Source organism: Pelodiscus sinensis, chromosome 1 (genome assembly GCF_049634645.1).
Source record: "Pelodiscus sinensis isolate JC-2024 chromosome 1, ASM4963464v1, whole genome shotgun sequence".
Taxonomy (NCBI): domain Eukaryota; kingdom Metazoa; phylum Chordata; order Testudines; family Trionychidae; genus Pelodiscus; species Pelodiscus sinensis.
The window spans coordinates 191,304,785-191,320,915 of record NC_134711.1 but is presented as its reverse complement, the minus strand read 5'-3'; the positions used below and the strand labels follow the sequence as shown (position 1 = coordinate 191,320,915).

General features: G+C 43.8%; 1 long non-coding RNA gene across 1 annotated transcript in view; it reads left to right on the top strand.

The window, feature by feature from the left end:
* The first annotated feature begins 6,365 nt into the window (after positions 1-6,365).
* LOC142826980 (uncharacterized) overlaps positions 6,366-16,131 on the top strand; it is a 54,143-nt gene continuing 44,377 nt past the window's right edge. The window contains exons 1-3 of the long non-coding RNA XR_012901292.1: positions 6,366-6,445; positions 8,594-8,818; positions 14,901-15,020. This is a non-coding gene — a long non-coding RNA (uncharacterized LOC142826980). The remainder of the gene's footprint in view (positions 6,446-8,593; positions 8,819-14,900; positions 15,021-16,131) is intronic.

The window sequence follows — 16,131 nt, the reverse complement described above, 5'->3', positions numbered from 1 at the left end:
CATGTGGCCATCTGGCATGCAGGGTTATTACTTGAAAGGGCAAAATCTAACAAAACAGAACATTAAAAAACAATCCAGAAAGCATTTACCCAAAGACCGGGTGCCTTTGGAGGTTTGGAAAAAACAGAGTTGAAGCTTTCTTCTTGGCAGTACATCCAGGCCTCATGATCCCTATTAGCAGGCTGTAGCTAGGGAAAAAAACATTTAAAAACTAATCAGAAAGGAAACATATCACATTTGGTTGATTACATAACTGTAGTGGACAAACTGCACATATTTTATTTTATTTTATTTTTGCTTGCTATTTAGGGAAAATAGAAAGCGAAGAAACAAGTCGTGACTTTCTGCCTGCTCCATTCTTCTCTCACGGAAAGATGAAAGATGGGCTAATAGGGTGCTAATCTGATTCTCTGGAGACCCACTAATTTGGATTTCTGGAGACCAAGATTCAATTCCCTGCTTTGCCACAAATCCCCTGTGTGATGGGAAAATCATGTAGCTTCTTTCTGCCTCCGTTTCCCATCTGGGATGTTATGAGGATAAACACATTAAAGATTGTGAGATACTCAGATACTGTGGTAATGGGGGCCAAAAACAGATATTGCATTGAATCCCATGTACTCAAGCTTAGTTTCAAGATATACATTAATTTCTAAAATGTTTATTTATCTGGGCAAATCAAATATTGAGCATAGTGCTTTTCATTTTCAGATCACTAAACAATCCCTGGTGACATCAGTACATATGAATCATTATCCGCATTGTATAGAAGTGATGAGAGAGAATAAGATACCAGGGCTCTAGAGGTGATCCTGGCAATTACAGACTGGTAAGTCTAATGTCAGTACCGAGCAAATAAGTTGAAACTATTGTAAAGAATAAAATTATCAGATATATAGATGAAAATAATTTGTTGGGGGAAAAATCAGCATGGTTCTATAAAAGGAAATCATGCCTTACTAATCTGCTAGAGATCTTTGAGGGGATCAACAAATATGTGGACAAGGGGGATCCAGTGGATATAGTATACTTAGATTTCCAGAAAGCCTTTGACAAGGTCCCTCACCAAAGGCTCTTAAGTAAAGTAAATTGTCATGGGATAAGAGGGAAGGTCCTCTCATGGATTCATAACTGGTTAAAAGACAGGAAACAAATGGTAGGAATAAATGGTAAGTTTTCAGAGTGGAGAGAGGTAACTAATGGGGTCCCCCAAGGGTCTGTCCTGGAATCCATCCTACTCAATTTATTTATACATGATCTAGAGAAAGGGGTAGACAGTGAGGTGGCAAAATTTACAGATGATACTAAATTGCTCAAGATAGTGAAGACCAAAGCAGACTATGAAGAGCTTCAAAAAGTTCTCACCAAACTAAGTGATTGGGCAACAAAATGGCAAATGAAACTTAATGTTGATAAATGTAAAGTAACACACATTGGAAAAAATAATCCCAACTATACAATATGATGGGGACTAATTTAGCTACAACTACTGAAGAGAAAGATCTTGGAGTGATTGTGGATAGTTCTCTGAAAATATCCACTCAGTGTGCAGTAGCAGTCAAAAAAGCAAACAGAATGTTAGGAATAATTATAAAAGGGATAGAGGATAAACAGAGAACATCTTATTGCCTGTATATAAAATCATGGTACTCATACATCTTGAATTCTGCATACAGATGTGGTCGCCTCATCTCAAAAAATATATATTAGCATTGGAAAAGGTTCAGAAAAGGGCAACAAAAATGATTAATGGTTTGGAACCGGTCCCATATGAAGAGAGATCAAAAAGACTGGGACTTTTCAGCTTAGAAAAAAGGAGACTAAGGGGGGGATATGATAAAAGTCTATAAAATCATGACTGGTGTGGAACAAGTGAATAAGGAAAAGCTATTTACTTGTTCCCATAACATAAGAACTAGGATTCACTAAATGAAATTAATAGGTAGTAGGTTTAAAACAAAAAAAAAAGGAAGTTTTTCTTCATACGGCGCATGGTTGGCCTGTGGAACTCCTTGCCAGAGGAGGTTGTGAAGACTAGGACTTTAACAGGGTTCAAGAAAGAACTAGATACATTCATGGAGGCTAGGTCCATTACTGGCTATTAACCATGATGGGTAGGAATGGTGTCCCTAACCTCTGTTTGTCAGAGGCTGGAAATGGATGACAAGAGAGGGATTATTTGATGATTCCCTGTTCCGTTCCCTCCTTCTGGTGTATCTGGTATTGGCCGCTGTCAGAAGATAGGAAAGTGGGCTAGATGGACCTTTGGTCTGGCCCAGTCTGGTCATTCTTATGGTCTAATGAGGGAGAATTATGAGGAGAGGTTAAAGCGACTAGGACTTTTCAGTTTAGAAAAGAGGAGGCTGAGGGGGGATATGATAGAGGTCTATAAAATCATGAGTGGTGTGGAGAGGGAGCATAAAGAAAAGTTATTTATTAGTTCCCATAATTGAAGAATTAGAGGACACCAAATGAAATTAATGGGTAGCAGGTTTAAAACTAATAAAAAAAAGTTCCTCGTCACACAGCGCGTAGTCAACCTGTGGAACTCCTTGCCAGAGGAGGCTGTGAAGGCTAGGACTATAATAGAGTTTAAAGAGAAGCTAGATAATTTCATGGAGGTTAGGTCCATAAAAGGCTATTAGCCAGGGGATAAAATGGTGTCCTTGGCCTCTGTCTGTCAGAGGCTGGAGAGGGATGGAAGGAGACAAATCGCTTGATCATTGTCTTCGGTCCACCCTCTCTGGGGCACCTGGTGCTGGCCACTGTTGGCAGACAGGATACTGGGCTAGATGGACCTTTGGTCTGACCCAGTACGGCCGTTCTTATGTTCTTATGTTCTAAGCATAAATGGACATAAAATTTGGCTACTTCATTTAGGTGCTGGGAGATAAGCTTTTGATTCACTCTGAGCTAAAGAGGTGAGGTGACCTGTTTAAGGTTTTGCAGAGCTAGGAAGAGAAATTAGGGAGATCCTGATAGTTAGTTCTGTAATTAATTCACTAGAATACCCTGAATTCCTTAACAGTGATGTGTCAGCAGTTTACATGCAAGTGAAGCCTGAACATGAATGCGCGCTCAGTCATAGAGGGTGAGTTATATGGGCCTGTGATATCCATGCTCCAATGTTCTGGAACATGGCCCCAGCTCCACCAATGTTTGGTTTTATATTTTCAGAGCTGTCCCATCCATTAAACAGACCGGGGCAACTGCCTGAGTACTGCACTTTGGTGGGCCCTGTGCTTCGGGGCACAGGGCTACTAGTGGGGGTCTGACTGCTGGCAGCAGTGAGCAACTAAGCCCCCAATCTGTCCTGCCTCTGCTCCACCCCAGCCCATTCTCTTCCTGCCCCTGCTCTGTCCCCGTCCCATCTCTTTCCATCTCCTCCCCCAAGTAATGCCAGGAGCTGGTGTGGGTGGAGTATGCAGCATGCTGAGGCCAGGTTGCTCACTGGTACCAGCACCAGGCTCCCCACTAAATCTCCCAGGATGCCTTGGCCATGTCCCCCTAAAGCACAGGGCCCAGGGTGGTTGCCCTGGTCTGGCCTATGGATGAGATGGCTCTGCGTGGACCCATTCTGGGCACCACCAAATTTCACAAAGCAGAGTTGGTTCAGAAATGTTATTCATTGCAGGCAGAGCGCTTATGGCAAATAGAGGAGAGAAGCTAATATTATGTTTGGATATGACTGTTTTCTGGAAATGTCAATTGTATTGATACTTTGTTCAAATATTTTTAGCTTTGTAGCCAATGCCTTTAAGGAATACCAAAACTGTGGTAATATTGATTGGTAGCAACTAATATTTCATGGATAAGTTTTACTTCGTGGTACACTGGCCTGCCTCACATTCATACCTTTAGTGAGACAAATCTTGTTGGTCTTCTTCAGTAGCTGTGTCTCTAGCACATACACTTTGAATGTAGTATGTTACAATGGCTTTTGGAAAGCACAAATCACGGAGGAGAGTTTACATTGATATAAGCATAATATTTTTCAGATACAAGGTATTTTAACATACTTTTACTTTCATGAGCTAGCATTTTTGTGTCACACATTTTTACCATATAATTGCTACACTACCAGTGTTGTTAACTTCAAGAGTTCAAAAATTATGAATCAGGCCCCATACACTATCAGACTGTCTTAAAAATCTTAACGGCACTTTTAAAAAAAAGTTAAAATTTGGGTTATTTTTGTTTATCTTCTGGTGTAGAGAATTTACAATTCACATATTCAAGTTTTTCCTTACAGCTGCAGGGTCTAGACCTGTGGTGGGCAACCTATGGCCTGCAGCTGCATGCGGCCTATCAGGGTAATCTACTGAGAGGCTGCAAAACAGTTTATTTATGTTGAGTGTCCACAGGCATGGTCCTCTAGACTACACAGCTCCCAATGGCCATGGTTCTCTGTTCCCAGCCACTGTGAGCTACAGGGGGTTGTGCCTGCAAGATATTATTCATAAACAAACTGTCTCATGGCCCACCAGAAGATTACCCTGAGGGCCTCATGCAGAGGTTGCCCTGGTTTAGAAACATAAGAAAGAGCAATTCTCATGTAATAACCTGATGCCAGCAGCTGGGGCTTTCACAGGAACATCAAGTACCGCCAGACTCATGATAAAACTTTAGCAGCTGGCAAGCCCACCACAAGGTTTGTATGGGATTCATGTAAATTTGTGTCTAATGATATAAAAACTGTTTGTGTCTAAGGGTCAAACAGTATAAAAATTGTCCTGCAATTGTTCAATCACTTGTGGTTGACTCATACAAATGGCATCAAAGTGTATTTTAAGTTCACATATTTGTGCCAGAAGTGATAGGTTTTATGTGAGATTAGATACTGTTTGACACAGCAGGCGCCCTCACCAGACCGCTGGCACAGAGACAATTAAATGAGTCAAATGACCGCATCCTCCTTGGCACGTCTGTGCGTGCACACACAATTACTCTGTGTGACTTTTATGAGAGAAAACTAAATTTTAAAGCAGCACCCAGCCAGTAAATTTTACAGTTGCTTAATTTTGTAGGACTCATGCCTTAGGCTAGCCCTGTGTAGCGCAGAAAAGATTGAACAAATTCCTTAATCCTGTTTATCTTCTGTCATATCTCTACATTCCTGTCCGTTCTATGAGAATCAAATTGGCTCCGTGGACTCCTTCAAGGAAGCCCTCCTTACAGGCAGAGTACATTCCAGTGCTATTAAAGTTGAACGTGTGTTTCCTCTCTAAATGAGCCATTTTCAGCAGTTTGTAACTTTGTCAGAATTTTATTTTTCAAGCTGAAATAAGCCAGATTTCTTCTCCTTGTTCTGTGAGGGTATTTATATGTTTGAAGGTTTCAGCCAAATCTCTTAAAAAATTATAACTTTTTTTTACAAAACTCTATCACCTGACTGATAGAAATTTCAAAATAGAGAGGGAGAATGCATGGCTACGTCTACACTGGTACCTTTTTCCGGAAATGCTTAAAACGGAACAGTTTTCCGTTATAAGTATTTCCGGAAAAAGAGCATCTACATTGGCAGGATGCTTTTCCAGAAAAGCCCTTTTTCTGGAAAAGCGTCCGTGGCCAATGTAGACGCGCTTTTCCGGAAAAAAGCCCCGATTGTCATTTTCGCGATCGGGGCTTTTTTGCGGAAAAGACTACTGTGCTGTCTACACTGGTCCTTTTCCGGAACAGTTTTCCGGAAAAAGGACTTTTGCCCGAGCGGGAGCAGCATACTTTTTTCGGAAAAGCAGCTGATTTCTTACAGTTGATCGTCAGTGCTTTTCCGGAAATTCAAGGGGCCAGTGTAGACAGCTCGCAGCTTATTCCGGAAAAGTGGCTGCTTTTCTGGAATAAGTGGCCCAGTGTAGACACAGCCCATATGTCTGGTGAAAACTAGGGGTATGTCTACACTGCAGGCTTCTTGCACAAGAGCACGTCCACACCTCAAAGCACATCACAAAAGCGATGTGCTTTTGCTCAAGAGAGTATCCAAACTGCATGGCCACTCTTACGCAAGAAAGTATGTGCCTGACAATTCTTCAATATAGTTTTGATATTTTTAATACATCCATGTTTACAAATAGAGGCTCTTATTTCTTTCAGGAAGTTTATTACCATCCTTGCATCATATCATGTAATGTGTGTAGTGTGAGGAATAAAGATAAAGACACGACAAGGCACAATGGATAAGCTGTGTGCAACACAATTTCTTAACACAGCTATTCAGATTAGTCCATCAGGAATCATAGTATCCTCAGTTGGAAATGTATGACAGTCACACGCACATCCCCTTTGTAGTATACAGCAATAGTTTCATTTACTGTAAAAAGCGCTGTACAAACACACACATAAATGTACATTTTTTCTGCTTCCACAGGCTCATGCAAGTCCATAAGATGGGCACACAAGGCATCCCTGATTTTACTTGCTGATGTACCTTCTGCTCCAGATGTGACAGGTGCATTTTCTAATTTAGTGTACTGATTCAGCAATCCATTGCTGCTGTAGGTCTATTCAGGTGCAAATGGCTCACCTTTAACTTCCCAAAGATTGTGAAGAGCATAGCATGCTACAATAATGCACACTATATTGATGATGTTGGAATCTAAATGGTTCTGTAAACAGCACTAGTGGGATTTCAATCTGCCAAATGCACATGAAACTATCATTCTACACCTACTAAAAGTGTAATTAAACCTTTTTCTGCCAAGGCTTCTGGGATCCGGAGACAGTTTCATAAGCCATGGCAAAAAGCAGGCACGTGCAGTCCCTTAGACTATCCATGGGGGAGTGATTCCCTTTATGACAATGTCACTTAGTTGCATTAGTATTTCAGTATGTCCATGAAGACAAAATCGCTGGTTGGGAAAAAACCCTGCCATCCCAAACTTTACCAGTGCAATCCCTCTTTGCATTCATACATCAGCTTTTCTGGTCCACAAAGGTCTGCATAACAATGTAATTTTGGATTTTATGTACTCTTGTGCTCCTTTAGCAGGAAAAACTAGGGAGATGGGGACCCATCAATGGGCCTAAAGTAGTTTGGAAACCTCTTTCTCTCAAAACTAGCAATTACATTGGGGATATTGTTTATACTCACCACCTTTGGGCAAATCACATTGTTGATTGCTATAGAAATCCATACTACCATAACCCCAGAAGTGGACTTTCCACCACCAAACTGGCTAGCAATGGACCTGTTGCATAGGGAGTAGCCAACTTCAGGTGGTTATACCTAGCTATTTCTGTACTGGAATGTGGCCCCCAGGAATGTGTTATGATTCCAGAAGCTTGGGGCAAGTTACTCACAAAGTCTCAGCAATGTAGATTTCTTCTTGTTAAACTTCAGGAACCTCTGAATGGTAATGTGGTCTCTCCAGACTGTGCTTGTGGCCTGCTTCAGGAACACAGGTCTATCTAGGGGGCATCTGAGGCTATTCTGAGAGGCGGAAGCAGCATCAGCCAGTTTCAGTATCCCATGTCCTTACCATCCTCATTGCCCTCTGATAGGTTGTGACGGACCAGGCCGTGTCTGGGCACAGCTGAGGGCGTCCGCTCAGGGCGAATTGCTCAAATCCGGGGCTCCTTACAGCCCCCCGACTGCTGACCTCTCCAAACAGGCCACAAACCAGTCCCACAGAGCGCTTCAGCAACCTGCCTGAAGCCTCCTGAGCAAAACCCCTCCGGCACCCCAGCAATATCCGTGCCCCAGATGGCCCCGGGCCTATACACAGGTGGGGGGTCCTAGCACCCAATCCCACCTACCCCGAACAAGTTCTGTCCGGTTCCAAGAAACCAGCCACAGATCCCTGGTCAATTTACCCTCTGGATCTTACCCACAAATCACGCTGGGCCAATCCTTTAGAATCTAAAACTAAAGGTTTATTAACACAAGAAAGAAAAGCCTGAGAGTAAGGTTATTAAAGTACAGTACGTTACATGCACCAAATCTCCCAGTTCTCGATGCAGGCTCTAGCAGAGGTGTTGCAGCTGCTGGTTTAAAAGTTCTTATTGCACATCCTAAGATCAGGATGGGTTCACAGGTCTTCCGGGCTCTTCAATCCCTGCAATGCTGCCTCTGGGATGAAGTGCTGAGCTGAGAACAAAATGGCATTGACCGCATGGCCTCTTTATACCTCCTTCCTGGCCTCTTCTTGTATGCAGCGAGTCACCTGGTCAGAGGCCAATCTCTATGTTCCCTGCTGGCTGCCCTCAGATGACAAACCCCATTCTTTGGGTGTGTCCATAGCCTATTGAGAGCCATTGTTCCACAGGGCTTCGCTACTCAGCCTGTCCATAGCCATGCTTAACCACATTCAGAGAAATGTTCAGCTTCCACACAGATTCCTATCTACACACACAGACATTATATACTCACATAAACAGTGTACACAAGATCAACAAACAACAAGCTCCCATTCAATACGCCACATGGCTCCCTTTTATACCAATTTCTGGGGCTAACACCCCCACCTAGGGGTGCAGCAGCGATCTGGCTACTTCCCTCCAATTCAGTAATGTGACATAGGTGCCTTCAGGAGGATAGGAAATGCTTACAAAATAACCACCAGTTTCTCATGGATGTCCTGCCTATTTCCTGAAACAGGAGTAAAAGCCCAAGCAAGGACAAGGTCTTCAAATGGCGATTCTTCCATGTTGCTGGTTGCCATGAGTGGGTGGACCTAAAAGATGGCTCACCTGGATGTGGGAGAGGAGGGGCTGTGACGACTTCCCCTAAAATTCCATGGGGTGGATAGTCAAGTTTTCCCACAGTGACCACGGACAAAGAGCTACAGTGACTACTGCTGCGGAGGATGCGAAGAAGCCTGAGGTAAGCTAGTTAGACTTGAGTCTGCATAGTGCAATGTGGACATACCACGGTGAGTGTAAGATCCAGATCTAGAAATTTGGGGGAGGGATAGCTCAGTGGTTTGAGCATTGGCCTGCTAAACCCAGGGTTGTGAGTTAAATCCTTGCAGAGGCTATTTAGGGATTTGGGGCAAATATTTGTCAGGGATGGTACTTGGTCCTGCTGTGAAGGCAGGGGACTGGACTTGATGACCTTTCAAGGTCCCTTCCAATTCTAGGAGATAGGCAATCTCCATTAATTTAAATTCCTAAGATTGATATTTCATGTGGATGCTCAGTTCTGCACTTACAATTACCAAGCCTATGGACTTGAGTTCCACAGACTGAGGGCTTATATTGCATTGTAGACATACCCAAAATAAGACACGGGCTCCACCCCCTCCCCCCCAGCCCCCTTGGAGGGTCTAGGACCTAGGTTCTGCATGCTTGCTAACCTGGGCCAGACTGATTTGTGTGAATGGAAGGGGGTCTTGGACTCCAAACTAAGCCACAGCTTGGGCTTAGTGTACTGTGCAATGATATGGGCCCTTCTAGCCACACATTTCTGTGATGCTCTTATTTCGGCAAATGCAGCGATTGTTCTTATGTTGACTGGAAAAGACAGGAACGGGAAGGGGACCTCCCTCCAATTAGGGAAGTTCTCAAAGTGCTGAGAGACCTGTTAATTGATGAAGGTGACGTTACCTTCCTGCACTCCCCACCAGAAAGTGTTCGTGGTACAGGGCCCTAAGGGCACGTCTAGACTACCGCGTTTTGTCGATGGAAGTTTTGTCGACAGATACTGTCGACAAAACTTCCGTCGACAAAGAGCGTCCAGACACATTGAGTTCTGTCGACAAAGCAAGCTGCTTTGTCGACAGAACTCCGTAGTCTGGACGCAACGTTACAGGCAATAACACCTTCTGTCGACAGAGTTCTGTCGACAGAAGGTGTTATGCCTCGTAAAATGAGGTTTACCGGCGTCGACAAAACTGCTGAGTTCTGTCGACGTTATGTCCACTTTTGTCGACAAAACTAGGTAGTCTAGACACACCCTAAGAGAGGTAGAAATAAACTTTATGGACATGTCTACACTACAGAGAAGATCAACCCTCTGGAAGTTGATCTTCTAGCATTTGATTTAGCAGGTCTAGTGTAGACCCCCCAAATCAAATGCTGAGGGCAGCCCCCACTGGCATTCTGCACTCCTTGTTCTGTGAGGAGTAAGGGAAGCTGACAGAGCTTGTGCTCCCGTCAGCCTCCCGCAGCATGAACACTGTGGCGGCTTGGTTTAGGGTAAGCTGAATCCAGCTATGCATTTTGAGTAGTGGGATGGTGTACCTTAAGCCAACCTGCCTGGTCTAGTATAGACCAGGCCTATGAGTATTAGCTTTATTTCTGTATTGTTACCCAATAGAGATGGGTTTTTTAAATAATAGAGGGGTTTTGGCAGTTAGGCAATAACCTAATTGCTAGCATCCGGACTGGGACTTAGGAAATCTGGGTTCATTCCCAGTTCTGCCACTGGACTGCTGTGTGACCCTGGGCAAGTCACTTTGTTCTTCGGTTTCACTATCTGTAAGAGAGGGTCAATAATACTGGCCTCCTTTGTGAAGTGCTTTGAGACCTACACATCCAAAGTCCTATATAAGAGCTAGCTATTAAAATATTCCTTTAAAGTTTCCTCAGGCTGGATGTTTGTGTGTTTTTGAATGGGTCTCTTTCCTAATTTAGACAGCTACTTAAAGGAGACAATAAGCCTTCTACCAGCATGACCCAGTTAAAAAGCTTCCATGAGACGTCTTTTCGTAGCTGCCAAAAGCACTCCTGAACTTCCTTTGAAATATTGCATTCTGAAATGGAGAAGGAAGGGTTGGAATGTCCCCATCCAACTTTTATTACTTGGCTTTTTGTGAGTGATCCTTTTTGGAAACAGGTTGGGTAGTTATTGAAAATAAAGAACATGCCAGATCTTAATGCTTCTTAATCAGTTTTATAGATTTAATATAAAATTAGTATAAACAAACAATAAACCCCATGGTCTGCCCTCTGTGTGTGCATGGACTAGCTGAGCTGATGTTTGGATGAGTCTGGAAAATTATATGTAGTTTCTTTGAGGCCTGACAGTGGGAAAACTGTGTAGTGTCCTGCTACCTCTCCACTGCCAGAGTCTTTCTGCAGCTCAGAGAAAGGCGCTAGCAGTGGGAGAAAGACTCCAGCACTCTCGCAGCTCTTTGCTGCTGAATCCTTTCCCTGTCGTGGGGAAAGGCTCTGAGTTCCCCACTGCTGATCAGCAACTCCCTGCTGAAGGAGGCTTTCTCCACAGCCTCCCACCTGCCAGAGCCTTATGCTGACATGTGGAGATACACATGCAGTATGGATGCAGCCTGCTTTTCACTGCTACCCAAGTCCTACCTGCTGCTGCAAGAGGGATCACTGTAGTGACAGCTCAAATGAAGTATGAAAAAACCCACAAGACATTTTTATTTTTTGCTGTGATTACAGGGATATTTTTCCTTTTTGTCTTTGATGTTAGCAGTTCAGGTCTTGTCCACTCTGGTAGAAAAGTCTCTGGAAACTGAAGATGTAGCCTGGGATTTCACTACCGTGTTCTGCTGGAAGTAGCTGTGTTGGTCAGGGTAGGAAAAAGCATGATCCTTGACTAGGGGCATGTCTACACTATGGGGACAAGTTGATGTTGAGTTAGTAGCATAACTCAAGTCGATCTACTTAACTGAGGGATCCACACCATGCTGGGCTGAAGGGAGAAATGCGCCCATCAACTCACTCATCTTGTTCTGGTGGAATACCTGAGTCAACTGGGGTATGTCTAAACTACATGGCTCCGTCGAGGGAGCCATGTAGATTTGTTGTTTTGGCAAAGGCAAATGAAGCTGTGATTTAAATGATCGCGGCTTCATTTACATTTACATGGCTGCCGCGCTGAGCCGGCAAACAGCTGATCAGCTGTTTGTCCGCTCAGCGCGCTAGTCTGGACGCTCCCCTGCCGACATCAAAGCCCTTTGTCAGCAGCCCCGGTAAACCTCGTCCCACGAGGAATAACGGGGCTGCCGACAAAGGGCTTTGATGTCGGCAGGGGAACGTCCAGACTAGCGCGCTGAGCGGACAAACAGCTGATCAGCTGTTTGTCGGCTCAGCGCGGCAGCCATGTAAATGTAAATGAAGCTGCGATCATTTATATCGCGGCATCATTTGCCTTTGCCTATGTGTCTAATCTACATGCCTCTGACGACAGAGGCATGTAGTCTAGACACAGCCCTGGAGAGTGACTGGCAGTCATGAAGGGAAGGTCCATTGATACTTATTAGCCAGGAGGGGTAGGTGTGGTGTCCCTAGCCGCTGTTTGTCAGGGGCTGAACATGGATGACAGGAGAGGGATCACTTGATGATTTCCTGATCTGTTCACTCCCTCTGGAGCATCTGACAGCAGACAGGATATTGAGCTAGATGGACCTTTGGTCTGACCCATTATGGTCATTCTTATGTTTGTAAGATTTAGTGGGTTGTCACTATATCACTAATCTACCCAGTAGAGGAGATATGTCCTAACACAGTTGTGCCAGCAGAAGTCCCTAGTGTGGATGTGCTTCATCTTTTACCATTTTAGCTTGCAGTATTCCTGCATTGGTAAAGTGCTCCTAATGTAGACATACTTACTTAGGGTGTGTCTAGACTACATGCCTCCTTCGACGGAGGCATGTAGATTAGCCAGATCGGAAGAGGGAAATGACGCCGCGATTAAAATAATCGCGGCTTCATTTAAATTTAAATGGCTGCCCCGATCTGCCGATCAGCTGTTTGTCGGCAGATCGGGGGAGTCTGGACGCGATGCCCCGACAAAGAAGCCTTTCTTCATCGACACAGGTAAGCCTGGTTTCACGAGGCTTACCTGTGTCGATGAAGAAAGGCTTCTTTGTCGGGGCATCGCGTCCAGACTCCCCCGATCTGCCGACAAACAGCTGATCGGCAGATCGGGGCAGCCATTTAAATTTAAATGAAGCCGCGATTATTTTAATCGCGGCTTCATTTCCCTCTTCCGATCTGGCTAATCTACATGCCTCCGTCGAAGGAGGCATGTAGTCTAGACACACCCTTAGAGAAATAATAACATTGCAAGTCAAAAGAATGAACATTGAGCTAATGAGAAGGGAAATTGAACAGCTGTTTTGTTTCAATAACTATGTAATATTTTAGAGGCAGGATGTCTGTTAACATTCAATACACCTAATCCCTTCAATTCAGGTGTCAGAACACGGTGTGGGGAGGAAGGAGTGAAAAACAAATAAACAAAAAGCCGGAAGACCTTCCTTGTACACAGTAAAGAAGCTAACACCCAATTTAGAAAAAATTCCTTTGCAGATCCTTTTAAGAGATTTACTTTGGAGGTGGTAGTCTTCTATCTAAGGGTATGTCTACACTAGCTCGTTAATTTGAGCTAGGTAGGCAAATCAGGGAATCAGAGTTGCAAATGAAACCCGGGATTTAAATATCCCGGCTTTATTTGCATGTTCCCGTCCAGCCACCATTTTTAAATCCCCCCTTAGCCCAAACGAACTGCCCGTGGCTACTAGTTCGGAGTAACAGTTACTCCTCATTCCACTAAGTTCTTAGTTCAGATTAACTTTAAACTGCCACGTGTAGCCGTGGGCAGTTCGTTTGGGCTAAGGGGGATTTAAAAATGGCGGCTGGACAGGAACATGCAAACAAAGCCCAGGATATTTAAATCCTGTGCTTCCTTTGCAACCCCAGTTCCCTGATTTGCCTACCTAGCTCGAATTAACAAACTGGTGTAGACATACCCTAATATATTAAAACATGAAACAGAAATGGTATTACTGGGGAAAATGGCTTGTTTTTACCTCCTTTCCTAAAATTTCCTGAACTAAGACCCTTATGTTTTGTTTTATTATTTTGATATGACTATTTCTTTTTATATACTATTGATGCTTTTTATTTTTCTGAATACTCTGTAATTATATTTGGGTGTTAATGAATGAAAAGGACTGAATTATTGCTGTTATTCAGAGGATGTGTTTTGTTAAACAGAAAAAAAACCCTTTCTTTTCAAAATGGTTTTAGAATGTATTCTGGCAATTAGGGATACTGATTCATACCTGTGTAACTGCTGTCCTGTAATCATGAAGTCATGAGTCACCATCAGCCAATTATATTGTTCAGTTTCCTAATGTAACTTGTTTATAGAAAAATTGTATAACTCCTGCAGGCAGTGAAAATGTGGACTATTGACCAGCTGTGACAGCATGATTGTAAATAAGGGCTCAGTCCTATTTGCCTTTCTCATACCAAATTCCCAAGTAGAATTTGGCCTAAATATGACTCCTGCCAAACAAAACCCTGCTGTCTATTTTGTACACTATCACTTACCATAGAAGAACATTTTTCCATTTTAACTGGTGTAAGTACCAAAAAGCAATGGTGAATAGTGCTCAGGATGGGACACTTCACATCTGAAACGTCATGTCCCCATTTCCTCCTCCCCCTGCTTGGTATAAGTGTAGCCAGACAGCCCCCGCCCCATCTCATCCATCTTATTTGCCTCTCTGAGGTTCCTGAAGCATACAGGACAGAGAAGGAGCAATAAAACCAGCATAGTCTATGCTGGCTCATCTGATCCTGAGAAGCTGAAACCATAGATATGAGGAGAGAACGATTAAGGCAATAAGCTGGCCTCGAGGCTGCGAGAAGTACCCGGCTGGCACCCATGTTGATACGAACACACAGTCCCTGGAAGAGGAATTTCCCACTGAGAAAAGAATGCCCAGTACTTCCAATTTAGTTATCTCTCTTACAAGTGTAAATTAAGTTCACAACTCCCTTGTAAGAACTGGTCTCACAAAAGACAGACCAGCACCATTTGGCATCACAGATAAGAAAGAGAAATACGTGACCCCATGGGTATAAGGTGTGTACAGCAGCACACTCACTTTTGAGTGTCATTCTACCCTCTACCTGCTGGTCGGGTTAGCTGTTTGACCTCCCGAGGTTCTATGGGGACGCCCACCTTGTATTTTTGTCTTTCCTAGGAATTGAGGGACCGGCCCTGGCCTGACACGCTGGAGTCGAGAGGCACAGAAGGGGGTAAAAATTGTACCTGGATGTGGTCCTCTGTCTTAAGTGTACACAGACTTAGAGCTCTTTAAAGGGTAAGCTGTTACTTGGTACTATTATTTCTGTTTTTCCTATCTTTATCTTCTTTGTAACCATTTTTAAGATCTATATTTTGCTAGCAGTTAAGAAATAGAACAATAGCCATTGCAACCATATGATTTATAAGCTTCCTCAATAAACCTGTAACTGTTTAAGCTTTAACCTGATTCCTTCAGTTGCTGTAACAGAACCAGGCATAATTTAAAAGAACTTCAGCCGGTCTTAAGGGACAGATATAGGGAGAGCTTGGGCGTTTGGATTTGTGTCACTCCCAGGTGGCAGATCTGTTGGGGCACTTCTCAGCCTCCCCCAGGCTGCCCACTGCGAAGGAATCACAGATTCTAGCAGTTAAAATCTGAAGTGTAATAAGCTCTCCCTGCAAACTTATTGGGGCACTTGTCAACCTCCTCCAGGTTGCCCGCTGCAAGGGACCCCGGTCTCAGCAGTTGAAGTCTCAGGTGTATAGCACACACATACCACTCACTGCCCTGACCGTCGGCTGACAATAAGTCAGCTTAGCTGAATTGAAAACAGTGAAACTACATAGATTTACCCCAGTTGCTATAACTCTCAACCGTTGGCCCCACCAGCATATGATGCAATCATTTGGAGTGTGTGAGGATCTGGCCATACATCCTTGTCTTGTTTAGAGTCCTTCTCTCCTGCTGCCTGCAGGACAGTAGCTATCTGCACAATGTAACTGCCTGGTTGCGACCATTGGCAGCAGCTTCTTATCAACATGACAGCTGCCTTTTCACTTCTCTGGATCGCTCTCCAACTCATGGCTAGACAGATCTGTTTCCACTCTTATGTCAGACACACAGCTCATTGTGAACAGGGACCAGAGGTACAAAAGGATTTTTATCTTCACAGCCATTGTGCACAGATGGCCAGCCAAGATCCTGAGTTCTTCAGCTTTTCAAGATGAAGCACAGCACTGACATCACTTCATAAATAAAACAAGTCATACGCACGTAGTCACCCAACAAACAAAGCGGGCTCGCATGGAGCAAGTGGAGGCACAGCAGCAGAATTGAATTTTACTGGCCACCAAACCTGAACAAGACAGTTTGTAATAGCTTCGAAGAATTCATTTGTTCTAGCCCT